Below are 12,686 nucleotides of genomic sequence, written 5' to 3' on the forward strand. Positions count from 1 at the left end.
ATAGTAAGTTTAGCCTCATTGCTCTGTTTAGGATAGATTGTAACAGATCTGCTGCCAGCACAAAAATTAGTGGGGAATAAGGATCTCCCTGTCTTACTCCCCTTTTGATGTAGAATTTTTTTCCCTGGTACTCCATTTAGTAGTACAGAAGATGTTGCTGTTGAGAATAGACTTTTCATCCAAGAGATCCACCTGTCACCAAAACCTTTGGCTTTAAAAATGTCCAAAATTGCTTCATGCTCAATTGTATCAAAAGCTTTTTCAAAGTCCAATTTAATAACTAAGATTTCCTCCCTGGATTTATGACATTGGTGGATGTATTCATAAGCCCATCTTAGGCAATCATGAATCACTCTGTCTTTGAGGAAGCCATACTGATTGATATGTACCATCTGCAGAATTACACCTTGTAACCTGTTTGCCAGAATCTTTGTGATTATTTTCAGAACCCCATTAAGCAGAGAAATGGGTCTGAAATCATTTGGAGTAAGTGGTACTTCTTTTTTAGGAATAAGTGTGATGAAGGATGAGTTAATGCTCTCAAGATTGACATTTCCAGCATGAAAGGCCATTATAAGTTCAATGACATCAAATTTTATTATATCCCAGCAATTCTTGAGAAACTCATTATTGAAACCATCAGGACCAGGAGATTCATCATTAGGCAAATTCTTGACCACATCTTCAATTTCCTCTACAGTAAAAGGTTTTTCCAAGTCAATGAAAAGTAGTGGATCCACTGTATGTTCATACAATTCCTCAAGATTGAAGTGCATAGAATGGCCATTTGTCTGACCCAATCCGTTCTTGAAAGCTTCCCATAGATTGCTACCTTTCCTTCATGGTCAGTAATTTCAACTTGGTCCTTGTTCACCAGCATAGCAATTTGGTTATGTCTGTGATTGATAGAAGCTTTTGTGTGAAAGAATTTGGTCTCATCCCCAAACTTGACCCCTTTAATTTTCCCTCTTTGCTTCCAGTATACTTTTTGATTGTTGAGTACTATGAGTAAGTAGTCCTTCATTATGTTTCTGCAGTTGGTTTCAAACAGTGACAAAGCCCTGTATTCCTCAATGAAGTCCCAGAGGAAAATAATATCATTCAACTGTGCAATCTATTTTTGTGACAAGATAAAGATTTAGCCCAAAGTTTGAGAGCTCTTCTAACATTCTTGAACTTAGCATTAATCTTTTTTGCACAATCAGTGTGGCCCACTGGGATGTTCCAAGCATCATGTACCACTTGTTTGAAAGAGTTGTGGCTGAGCCAGTAATTTTCAAACCTGAACACTCTGGATTTTGGAATTGATGAAACAATCTTTATCATGCATGGAAGATGATCAGATATAGGTTTTGCCATGGGCAAAGCAGTAGTGTCTGGGTAGCTGGTCATCCAGGCAGCAGAAGTGAAAAACCAATCTAGTTTTTCTAATAGAGGGTTGTCTTGCATGTTACTCCAGCTAAATTGCCTTCCTTGGAGGGGTAGTTCAATTAATCCCAATTCACTGATGGCTGCATTGAACATAAGCATTTCATTTACATCACCTCCAGGTTTATTTCTGTCCTTAGGTTTTCTAATGAAATTAAAATCACCCATGATAATCCAGTCCACATCACTAGGCATTTGTATATTTTCAAACCAATCAATGAACTCAATCTTTTCTTCTTGATTGCATGGGCCATAAATATTTGTGAGAATCCAAGACTTGGATGATGTTTTGCAGGTGAACTGCAAGGATAGTGGAAATTTATTTTGAAACATCAACTCCCCAGTAAATAAAGCACCATTCCAAGCAGTAAGGATGCCACCTGAAGCCCCAATGGAGGGAAGGTATTCAAATTTATTGAATCTCTGAGGGCAAATTTTATGAATATATGTTAAATCAAATATCTCTCTTTTTGTTTCTTGAAGGCACACTATACCAGCTGCACTTTCTTCCACTTTTTGCTTAATAGCTAACCACTTTTCTGGAGAATTAATACCCCTGACATTCCAGTTCAGTATATTCCAGGTTCTGTTTTTATTCATTTATAACCAGACTTTTGTGCCCTTGAACACCCAGGTCCAGCCCTAGATGACTATTCCAAGATAATTGCAAGTGATTCACCATTGAAGCAGTTGGCAAACAAACAGACCCCTCATACAAACATTTCACAGAGATGTTGATACTACCTTGTCCTAGCAAGGAGTAATTCACAAACAAAAGGATATCAACAGTAGGAATATCAAACAACATTTCCATATGAGAGCAGCAGAGGTCGCACATAAATCCATTACATCCAGGGTACAAAGTATCTTTCTCTGGGTAAACTAGAATTATGGAGTTTTCAGTCATTAAGAGAGTTCATTCCAAAAGAAAACAGCAAGATACTCTGTTGTTCCAGATCTTCCTGAATGACACTATCATCATCAAATTAAGTTGGATGTGTCATCCTGCCCAGTGACCTTGGACACCTTGGCCACCTCCTCCTGTCCCTTCTTTTTTGGTTTCTTTGATAGCTTCCCATGCAGTTCTTCCTCAGCAACCTTACAGAAAGATTTAGTTAGATTTTTCACCACAGTATTCTGAATAGCAGGTGGAACAGCATTACATGGTAAACATGCTTTAGTGTCACAAGTTTTCCTTCTATAGCCCATGTTATCTTTCCTAATCCTGTCACTTCTTCTTACCTCAGTCTCAACCAGAGGCTCCTTGTCCCTTCTCTTCCTTGAGACAGCCTCCCCAAGTGGCAGTAATTTATTGGGAGAGACTTGCTGTAGTGGGCTGCCTGCTCCACTGGAAGAGTGTGCTGCTGGACTAACACCTTCATTTTCTTTTCCCAGCCCTAGCATGAAATCCTTGCAGGTTGGTGCCTGGGTAGTAGAGCATCCATCAGGTGTATGAAATAGCATAGTTTCCTCTTGTGTACAGTTGGAAGTCAATATTTTCCATCCATCAGACTTTAGTAAGTGCATTGTCCAACTAAATTTATCAGGTGTTAACAGCAAATGTATGATGAAGTTGAACCAACTTACAGGTATTTCAATTTTGAAAGAGCTCTCTGCTCCTTGGGTTGCAGGTGCAAAGTGTTTGATCCACAATCCCAGATCTTCTTCAGACATTAAATGAGAACCATCAATAATATCCAATGCATGATTCTGAGCCAGCTCATGTAAATCAATCTTAGAGGGGGAGCTGGGCAGAGAGAAAACACCATAATTACCTGAATTGTTTTGGTCTGTAGATGTGCCCACATAAGGAATTGGAACATCTTCCTTGCCCTTCTCATCAGGAAGCAAGTTTTGGACAGAAAGATCATCTCTTGCCTCACTCTGGTTGACTGGGCTTCTGACAGAAATAGCAGCTTCAGCAACATTAACTTCCTCCCCATTCAATTGATTCACCTATGGGTCCACTTGGGCCTCCAGAGCAATAACCTGAGGTATGAGAACAGGCTCCACAACCGGAATTTGTTATTGCTCAATTTCTAAATTGTTCTGAGGTGCCTGGTCCTCCTCTTCTTCAACTGCATTATAAGCCAGAGCAATGTTTAACAGTCCTTGACCAACTTGAGGGGCATGAAATCCCTGATTAACTTCCTCACTGGCAGAGTGTGTCAGAGACAGCAGACCATCAGAGAGTGAAACGGTTGTTGTAATGCTGCTATTTGGTGCACCCTCATCTAGCAGCACAGGAATGACCACTTGCTGCTACGGCTGCTATGGAGGCTCTGGTTGGGGGAAAGCCCAGTGCTGCTCCTGTTCCTCTTGTTCTTCCCAAGCATCCCAGTCCTCATTCTGGGCATGTATATTGTGATTTGGGATTGGCTGGAAACCTGGGAAATCATTTGCATGTTGAGGGATGGGGTGTGGGTCGACACCATCAGGTGGGATTTGGTCTTCATCTGTAGGTCCACCACGTAGCATTTCCTCAAGGAGAATCTCAACAGAGCAAGTCCAAGAATCTTCCTCAAATCTCTCTCCTTCAGACCATCTTATGCTTTTCGGAACTTCATCAAACTCTGTCACTCTGGCCTTGACAAGAATTTTACCCTTGAGCGCATCCTCTTTCTCCCAACTAATGATTTTGCCCCATTTAGAGATGGCGGACATAATATCCTTAGTGTTACTCCCACAAAAAGCAACCAACAGACCCTATTAAAAGCACCCTGCACCAATTTCTACCTTCATCGTGCTTAGTAAAGGAGATAAAAACATCACCGAATGCATGTGGTCCTTGTTGAACAAGCCTGTCTCGATCTCTAACATGTCGAAACTGCACATACGCCTCCCCGAACGGGCAAGGCTGGATTTCTCCGAATCCAACTTGGGCCTCTTCTTGAAGAAACTCTTGCCGAACATCACGAACATTCGGAAAAAATACCTCATTCGGGTGGGGATGGATGCTGGCAATCGCCCAATCCTCGTGGCGCCTGGGGCGGTGAGGTACTATCGCTCGAGAAACCCCTGTTCTTCCTGGAATCACGTGAACTTGAAAACCATGGGGCACAAAAGGCTGAGGATCGATTGGGATGTTGGCCATCGCTCGTGGCTCTGGCAAGGAGGCTACCGGAGCCCTCTCTAGTTGCAAAGGCAGCGCCGGCGAGCTTGTCGATGTGCTAGCGATGTTGGTGGTGGCAGCGGTGGAGGAGACAGAGTTGGCAGGTGGAGTGGAATGCGAGGAGGCAAGCGTGGGTCTCGGCTGAAAGTTTTGGAATAAATCCTTGACCAGCTCCTTAAATGATGTGGCTTGCCTAATCTGTGCCACCGGCCCAATACAGTGAAACCAGGACTCTACTTGGCCCTCGGCCCAAGCAGCTTCCGGAGGGCTTGGGAAAGAGCCAAATGGAATAAAAGGCCAAAGCCCAGTCAAATTCGGGGTTGTGCAAAAACGAGCAATGTGGCCGTTGGCCCCGCATGCATGGCAGACCACATTTTGGCGTGCAATGTAACGTTGCACTTCATTGTGCGGCCGATGTGGCCTAACCTGCGTGGAATTAAGCTGTGATGAATTTTGATTAATGCTGAGTGAATTGTCCTCCTGATTAAGACCCGATAATCTCTCAAAAACCGATTTACTCGCTCTAACCACGTCGGAGTAACTCCGGTGATCACCGGAATGAGGAACGATGGCCCTGCCAGCCCTTCCAACCAAAGTCCATTCTTTATCTAGCTCTTCATATTAAAGCGCTTCCTCTCGGCACCAGTTCGGGCCACCAAAATTCCACAGGTTAAAAACAACCTCAAAATCTTTTTCCTTGATTCTACCCGCATTATAGATCTCAAAACCCACCGACTTTGAGGCTACAGAAAACTTGAAAGATCTATCCCGAAGAAGACGAACACGAAAGCCTTGTGCATAACCACCAAACATGGCAAGGAGTGAGATACTAACCGTGTGCACATCAAGTTTGAAAGATGCACGGCAGAACGAGACCACCATTGTGAACTCCTTTTGGTGAAAGCCAGGAGAGAACACCACCGGGTGGCCAAACTTGGTTCTAATCTCCATCTGGAATCTCTTCCCACGGTCAAAGTTTAGATCAAACGGCGCCATCTTGGGCAGGGTGGGTGGCAACCAGGGTCGGAGTGGCCACTAGTAGGAGGTGGGTGGCCGCCGGGGCCGGAGTGGCAACCGGCGCTAGGAGGGGGGAGCGCTAGGAGGGGGGAGCACTAGGAGGGTTTGATAGTAACAGGGCTACTTGTTCTTCCCCTTGCATATTATAGTTCATCACAAAGCTCTTGTAGCTTGGTGGCAGTGATTGGAGAATTCTGTCAATGACGCTATCATCCGTAAGATTAACTCCCAGTTGAATCAAGTGATTATTATACCTAGACATTTTGAGTATATGCTCACTGACAGAACTATTTTCCTCCATCTTGCAGCTGTAGAACTTATTGGAGACTTCATATCTCTCAATCCGAGCATTTGCTTGAAATATTAACTTCAACTCCTGGAACATCTCATATACTCCATGATGTTCAAAACATCGTTGAAGACCCGGTTCTAAGCCATAAAGCATGGCACACTGAACTATAGAGTAGTCATCAGCTTTGCTCTGCCAGACGTTCACAACATCTGGTGTTGCTCCTGCAGCAGGCCTGGCACCCATCGGTGCTTCCAGGACGTAATTCTTCTGTGCAGCAATGAGGATAATCCTCAAGTTACGGACCTAGTCCGTGTAATTGCTACCATCATATTTCAACTTTGCTTTCTCAAGGAACGCATTAAAATTCAACGGAACAACAGCACGAGCCATCTATCTACAACAAACATAGACAAGCAAAATACTATCAGGTACTAAGTTCATGGTAAATTTAAGTTCAATTAATCATATTATTTAAGAACTCCCACTTAGACAGACATCTCTCTAGTCATCTAAGGGATCACGTGACCCAAATCAACTAAACCATAACCGATCATCACGTGAGATGGAGTAGTTTTCAATGGTGAACATCTCTATGTTGATCATATCTACTATATGATTCACGCTCGACCTTTCGGTCTCCGTGTTCCGAGGCCATATCTGCATATGCTAGGCTCGTCAAGTTTAACCTGAGTATTCTGCGTGTGCAAAACTGGCTTGCACCCATTGTAGCTGGACGTAGAGCTTATCACACCCGATCATCACGTGGTGTCTGTGCATGACGAACTTTGGCAACGGTGCATACTCAGGGAGAACACTTCTTGATAATTTTTAGTGAGAGATCATCTTAAAATGCTACCGTCAATCAAAGCAAGATAAGATGCATAAAGGATAAACATCACATGCAATCAATATAAGTGATATGATATGGCCATCATCATCTTGTGCTTGTGATCTCCATCTCCGAAGCACCATCGTGATCACCATCGTCACCGGTGCGACACCTTGATCTCCATCGTAGCATCGTTGTCGTTTACGCCATCTATTGCTTCTACGACTATCGCTACCACTTAGTGATAAAGTAAAGCAATTACAGGGCGTTTGCATTTCATACAATAAAGTGACAACCATATGGCTCCTGCCAGTTGCCGATAACTTTGGTTACAAAACATGATCATCTCATACAATAAAATATAGCATCACGTCTTGGCCATATCACATCACAACATGCCCTGCAAAAACAAGTTAGACATCCTCTACTTTGTTGTTGCAAGTTTTACGTGGCTGCTACGGGCTGAGCAAGAACCGTTCTTACCTACGCATCAAAACCACAATGATAGTTTGTCAAGTTGGTGCTGTTTTAACCTTCGCAAGGACCGGGCGTAGCCACACTCGGTTCAACTAAAGTTGGAGAAACTGACACTCGCTAGTCACCTGTGTGCAAAGCACGGCGGTAAAACCAGTCTCGCGTAAGCGTACGCGTAATGTTGGTCCGGGCCGCTTCATCCAACAATACCGCCAAACCAAAGTATGACATGCTGGTAAGCAGTATGACTTGCACTACAAGAAATATGTCAACTTGTGACCTTGACTATTGGTCACTGAAAGGTCACAAATTTCCATTTATGACCTTTTTGTGACCAAAACAGAAGGTCAAAAGCTGGCGGTCATAAACTGACTATAGCGACCTTCTCTGTGAGAAGGTCGTAGACGTTTATGACCAAAATATGTCTACTATGGCGTTTTGGTCACTAGCAACCTCCCCAGGCCACATAGGCATCTAGCGTGGCAATCTGACGTGGCACAAGATTCAGCCCGGTCCAATTCAATTTTCTACATGGGCCTAGCCCAACAATTCGGCCTATTTGTGTTTTTTTTCATCAACTTTTTGTTGGGTTCATGGGCCAAGCCCAACAGCCATTTATTCTTTTGGGCCAGCCTTTTTTCTAAGCTTCTTCCATTTTTTGGGCCTCAGCCTTTTTGCGGTCCATTCATTTTTTTGTCCAATATTGTTTGGGCTAAGGCCTCTTCCAGCCCATCAATATTTTCAGCCCGCTAATTCAAAGGACTGGACAACAGAGAAACAATTCAGTTTTTTCAATTTTGCTATCAAAGCAACATTTGTTTCATTGTACAATCATACATCATCTGTTGCAGTTACATATTCATCACATTATCTATACATAAGAAGCAGCAACTAAAAGATTGTCATAACAAACGACAGCCACTCAAAAGAAAGATCACCATCATAGCTCCAGCGACGACTACTAATATACACTACAACTTCCACTTATGTGCAAACCTACAAGAAGGCCAAATAAAAAAGGAATCGCTGAATATTCAGAGACCACTGCTGTCGTGGATTTGTCACAGCAGATGTCCTTAGTGTCAGGACTTAGTCGCGAGCCAACGCATCTATGTGGTCGCTTGAGAGGGGTTGAGAGGAATTGAGAGACGCAACACAAGACAGGGATTTAGACAGCTTCGGGCCCCGGGAAACATCATCCGTCTAACCCGCCCACTGGGTTACTAATGAACCGCCAAGACCGGGTGGGTAGCCCGTGAACTGCCAAGCTCCAGGCGGGTTACCAGTGAGTCGTCCAGTCCAGCCGGGTTATACTTCCGGCCAGTTTACGCCACGGGGTATATCCCCGACAACTGCCATGCTGCCGATTGGATTTGGTTGCAGCCCTTCCAGTTTGCTAATGGCATCTCTCCAGCACCATATCTCATAACCTACAAAGAGAACATAAACCAGCATAAGAATTTGAAACTTCTTCTAATTTGAAACTTCCGGTAAACGATAAACTTGAGGTAACATTCAGGACAGCAGCACTGCTCCACTGTTTGATATAAGTGGCTGCTGCATGTCGTGTGTATAGTACTATAGTTTCATCTTCAGAACAATCAACGCCAAGTTTCAAAGAAAATCTGATGATAAGTTGCACCAAGATTTAGCAAGGTGCGTACCTCCAAGTGGATGAGCGAGCTCTGAGACCCACTCCCTGACCCTCTCCGCAGATGCTCCCGTCGAAGCATACTGCATCATAGCAAGCACAAAAATTCAAAGAACTACAGCTGGTGTAAAGATGGACCAAACTACAGTTTAAGTAAAACTATATAACACAAAATAAAACTACAAAAACTACAGTTTCAGTAAAACTATAAATTAGTTTAGATTGTGAGAGCATACATGGAAAGTCTGCACCATCAGCAGTAACCATTAACAAAAGAAAATAAATTATGTCGATGCTGGAAATAACATCTCTGGAGTAGTTTTAATTGAAAAAATCTATAGAATACTCCAGTAATTAGAGTACACAGCTAAGATGCTGGAAAGAACATCACATAGGCAGGACAAACTACTCCATCTCTGCACTACAGGCAGGAAAAACTACAGGAGTATACAGCTACTCATACGGGAGTACTATGGGCAAGACAAATACAAGAGTAAGATGTTGATCATGTTAGATTCAGACTATCACTGGTAGTGTAATTTTCTAATACATAAACATCTACTGAACTAATGGTGAATAATAGCTTATTGTAGGCAAAATCATTTGGATAACAGTAACTTGTTCAGATAGTCGGAATCAATTAGCTGCAATCAATTAAGCTGCTTAGGCATCTGTGTATGTGATTGTCTTGCAAAGAATCGATCAAAATCACTAGTAGCACAAAGGACCCTCGCAGACATTTGTAATAGTACGCAAACTGACCTTGTGCATTATACATGTAAGGTAAGGTAAATAGAGTTCCCAGCAGACAATGTATTCTAGTTATTAAACAAATGCTCGCCAAGATAATCAGTACAGTGGTGAACCGAACGCAGTAATAATCCAAAGGTGATACTAATAAGCAGTAGGAACCTCCCTACTTTTGTGATATAAAACTAATATCAGACCAATTTTGTACCAAGTTAAAGTTACTTCAGATTGTGAACAGTTAGCTCGACTAACATTTTCTAAACCTTCTAATTATAAGTTCCACAACCTAAACACACTATGCAACCATTTGTGTGCTCTCTGTCAAGCTGAATTTAGGCCTTTCCATGGAGCAGAGAGCATAGATTCGATCACCGGCCTTGTGCCAAGTCCCCCACGCCTTCCCGTGGCGGCCTTCACAACAATGACCTGCAAGCAAAACACACCAAAAACTAAGTCACACATGCATGCTAGTAATCCACTGTCCTGTAGTTGTTTGGTTATTATTTTAGATTAATATGAATAATTCAATATGTATTATCTGTTTTTAAAAAATGAAGTAAACAAGTTATTCAATATTTCTTGGAAGAAAATACGGCTGGCTGGAGAACCTGCTATCCGAAATGTCTAGACAATGAAAAAGAAGCAGCATTATCATTAACCAGCACAGAAATTTAGTAAAGTGGGAACCCAGTAAGGAGCTATGTATCTTTGTTCTAATAATTTTCACTGTATCTTCAGAGATTGCTCTAAATTCAGGATGGTTCAGCTTTCATTCTAAGATGTGTGCAACATTGCCATCCTTCAGAAGGAAGCTACAGGGAGTCTCAAGGAAATTAAACCTGCAAAGAGGTCGTGATGGAGACACGACGAAATTGTGCAGAAAATACTACAACCACATTTCCTCATATCACCATCACATATCCACATCCCCTGTGCAGGTGAATTTGTCACATATCCATATCCACATTCCCCTGCCGAACTGAACTCGTATATGGAAATACAAACCAACAAATCAGACAAACATAGCAATTTCTGCACACTCCAGAGCTGGTGTTACTGACAAAACCAACCTATTTCCTCTAGTATTTCATAGAGATTACAGGTCCGTACGGAATAGCGGCCTGATTCCCTTGACAGGGCTAAGCACTACATAGAAGTAGACCTAGGCAGTACGCGATGGAACTAACAGAGCAGGTGTAGAGGCGATGCTACGCAGACATTACAGAGCGGAATCAACGGGGTTCAGGTGGATGAATCGACATCGCTTCGGCTGGCTCACCAAGGTTGCTCGAAAAGGAAAAGGAATGGACCCAAATTCGTGCCTCGGGCTCGGAGGAGCCGACGACCCAGGCTGGTCGACGCTGACGAGCGTGGCCGGCAGGATGCCGAAGACGAAGTCGCCGAAGGAGATGGTGTAGCTCCGAGGCGCGCGCCGTGTTGCTCCTGCGATGGGCCGGGCGTGCGAGGACGGTCGGGCTCCTCCCGCTTCTCCTCCAGAGGCCTCCGCTGTGCGCTGCTCCCATGCGAGCCCTGCATGTCACCCAAGGAGAGGAGAGGAGCGCATATGTTAGGAACCGTAGGAGAGGGAGGGGAGGTGCGGACTGTCGTGCGCGTACGTGGTCGTGGCGGGGCACACCGCCATCCTGGCCATGGACTGCCTGCCTGTGGTCGCCGGGCCGGCGAGACGAGGCGCCGCGCGACAAAATCCCAAGTACGGAGTGGTTGGTTGGCTCGGAGTGGATAAGGCTAGCGGAGAACCGGAGGGAGGGAGGGAGGAGCTCGATCTCGTCTATGGTGAGGGTCGTCGATGGTGGGCGGCGGCGGATCGAGATCTGAGGGAGGGAGAGGGTGACTTGGAGATGGGGATCTGGGATCGAGGGGCGCGGGAGAGGGTGGAGCAGCGGCACTTGGGGGTGGGGGTCGAGCTCCGCCGGAGGGAGGTGGCCGACGCACGCATGAATGGAGATGGAGGCCGGGGGCTCTGACTTGGATTGGATCTGGGCGGCCGCGGCGATTAGGAGAAGGGGGCTAGGGTTTCGTGGGTGGACGAGGATGAGAGGATCTGCATCAGGGGAGAGGGGAGAGGAAGAAAGAAAGAAAGAAAGAAAGGAGGCGGGGGGGGGGGGTGGATGGAAGATGCCAGCTAGGGTTTCGCCTCAGGTGGGGTTGGTGGGGGAGGCGAGGAGCGACGGCTACCGTTGGATCCAGGAAGATCCAATGGTGTTTTGTGCATGATCTGTGTGCCTTGTCCACGGACCAATCAGAACGCAATACAATATTATGAACAATTGAATTGGTCGTGATAAATTTAAAAATAAGATGTTAGATCATCTTAGCTATTTACTTGACCTGATACATTGGAAAAAAATGAAACAAATGAAAAACCTTCTCATCATGTCATCAAATGTGACCTAGTTTTTAGAAGAAAAAAATAACAAAATAGTAATAAGGAACTTTTCATTTTCTTTGCACGAAAATTCATTTTTCATTTTTCGAGTGCTCAAAATGAGTTTTCTTGTGAAGAACATACCAAATATTTGTTGCAAAATTGTATCAAATCATTTTTCTAAAATACTAGACCATATTTAATGTACAAATAACCAAATGGTTGGGTGTCAAAACTTTTAATCCACCTCTCATGAAAAAGACAAATTTCCGCCGATTCAGCTGGAAGCGGATCAAATTTGAACTACAGCTGCCTCATAGTTTGCTATTTATTTTTTCCAAAAATCATTTCTAGGTACATAAGTACCTATTTTATCAGAGAAACACCAAAAAAATTCCAAGATTCAACCACTAGCTAGGAACGGTCAAGCCCGCCGTTTTGACCGCATTTTGAAACGGGCATAAAAAATTCAAAAAAATCAAAAAATTGAAAAACCTTCGCATTGTGTCATTATATGTGACCAAGTTTCCAGGAAAAATAATAAACTTGTAATACGGAAATTATTTTAGAAAAGTGTTCTCATAAATGAGCTATCATGTGTGAAGATTCATGGATTTCAACCCAAACGCTCAATCTCATGGTCACATTCATGGCATAGTTTGTTCAAATGATATCATATTGTGCACAAGGGTGCATCTTGGAATTCCAAACAATGTTGCCAAAGGGAGTTTTCATTTTCTTTGCACG

This window comes from Triticum aestivum, chromosome 7B (assembly GCF_018294505.1).
Source record: "Triticum aestivum cultivar Chinese Spring chromosome 7B, IWGSC CS RefSeq v2.1, whole genome shotgun sequence".
NCBI classification, from domain to species: Eukaryota; Viridiplantae; Streptophyta; class Magnoliopsida; order Poales; family Poaceae; genus Triticum; species Triticum aestivum.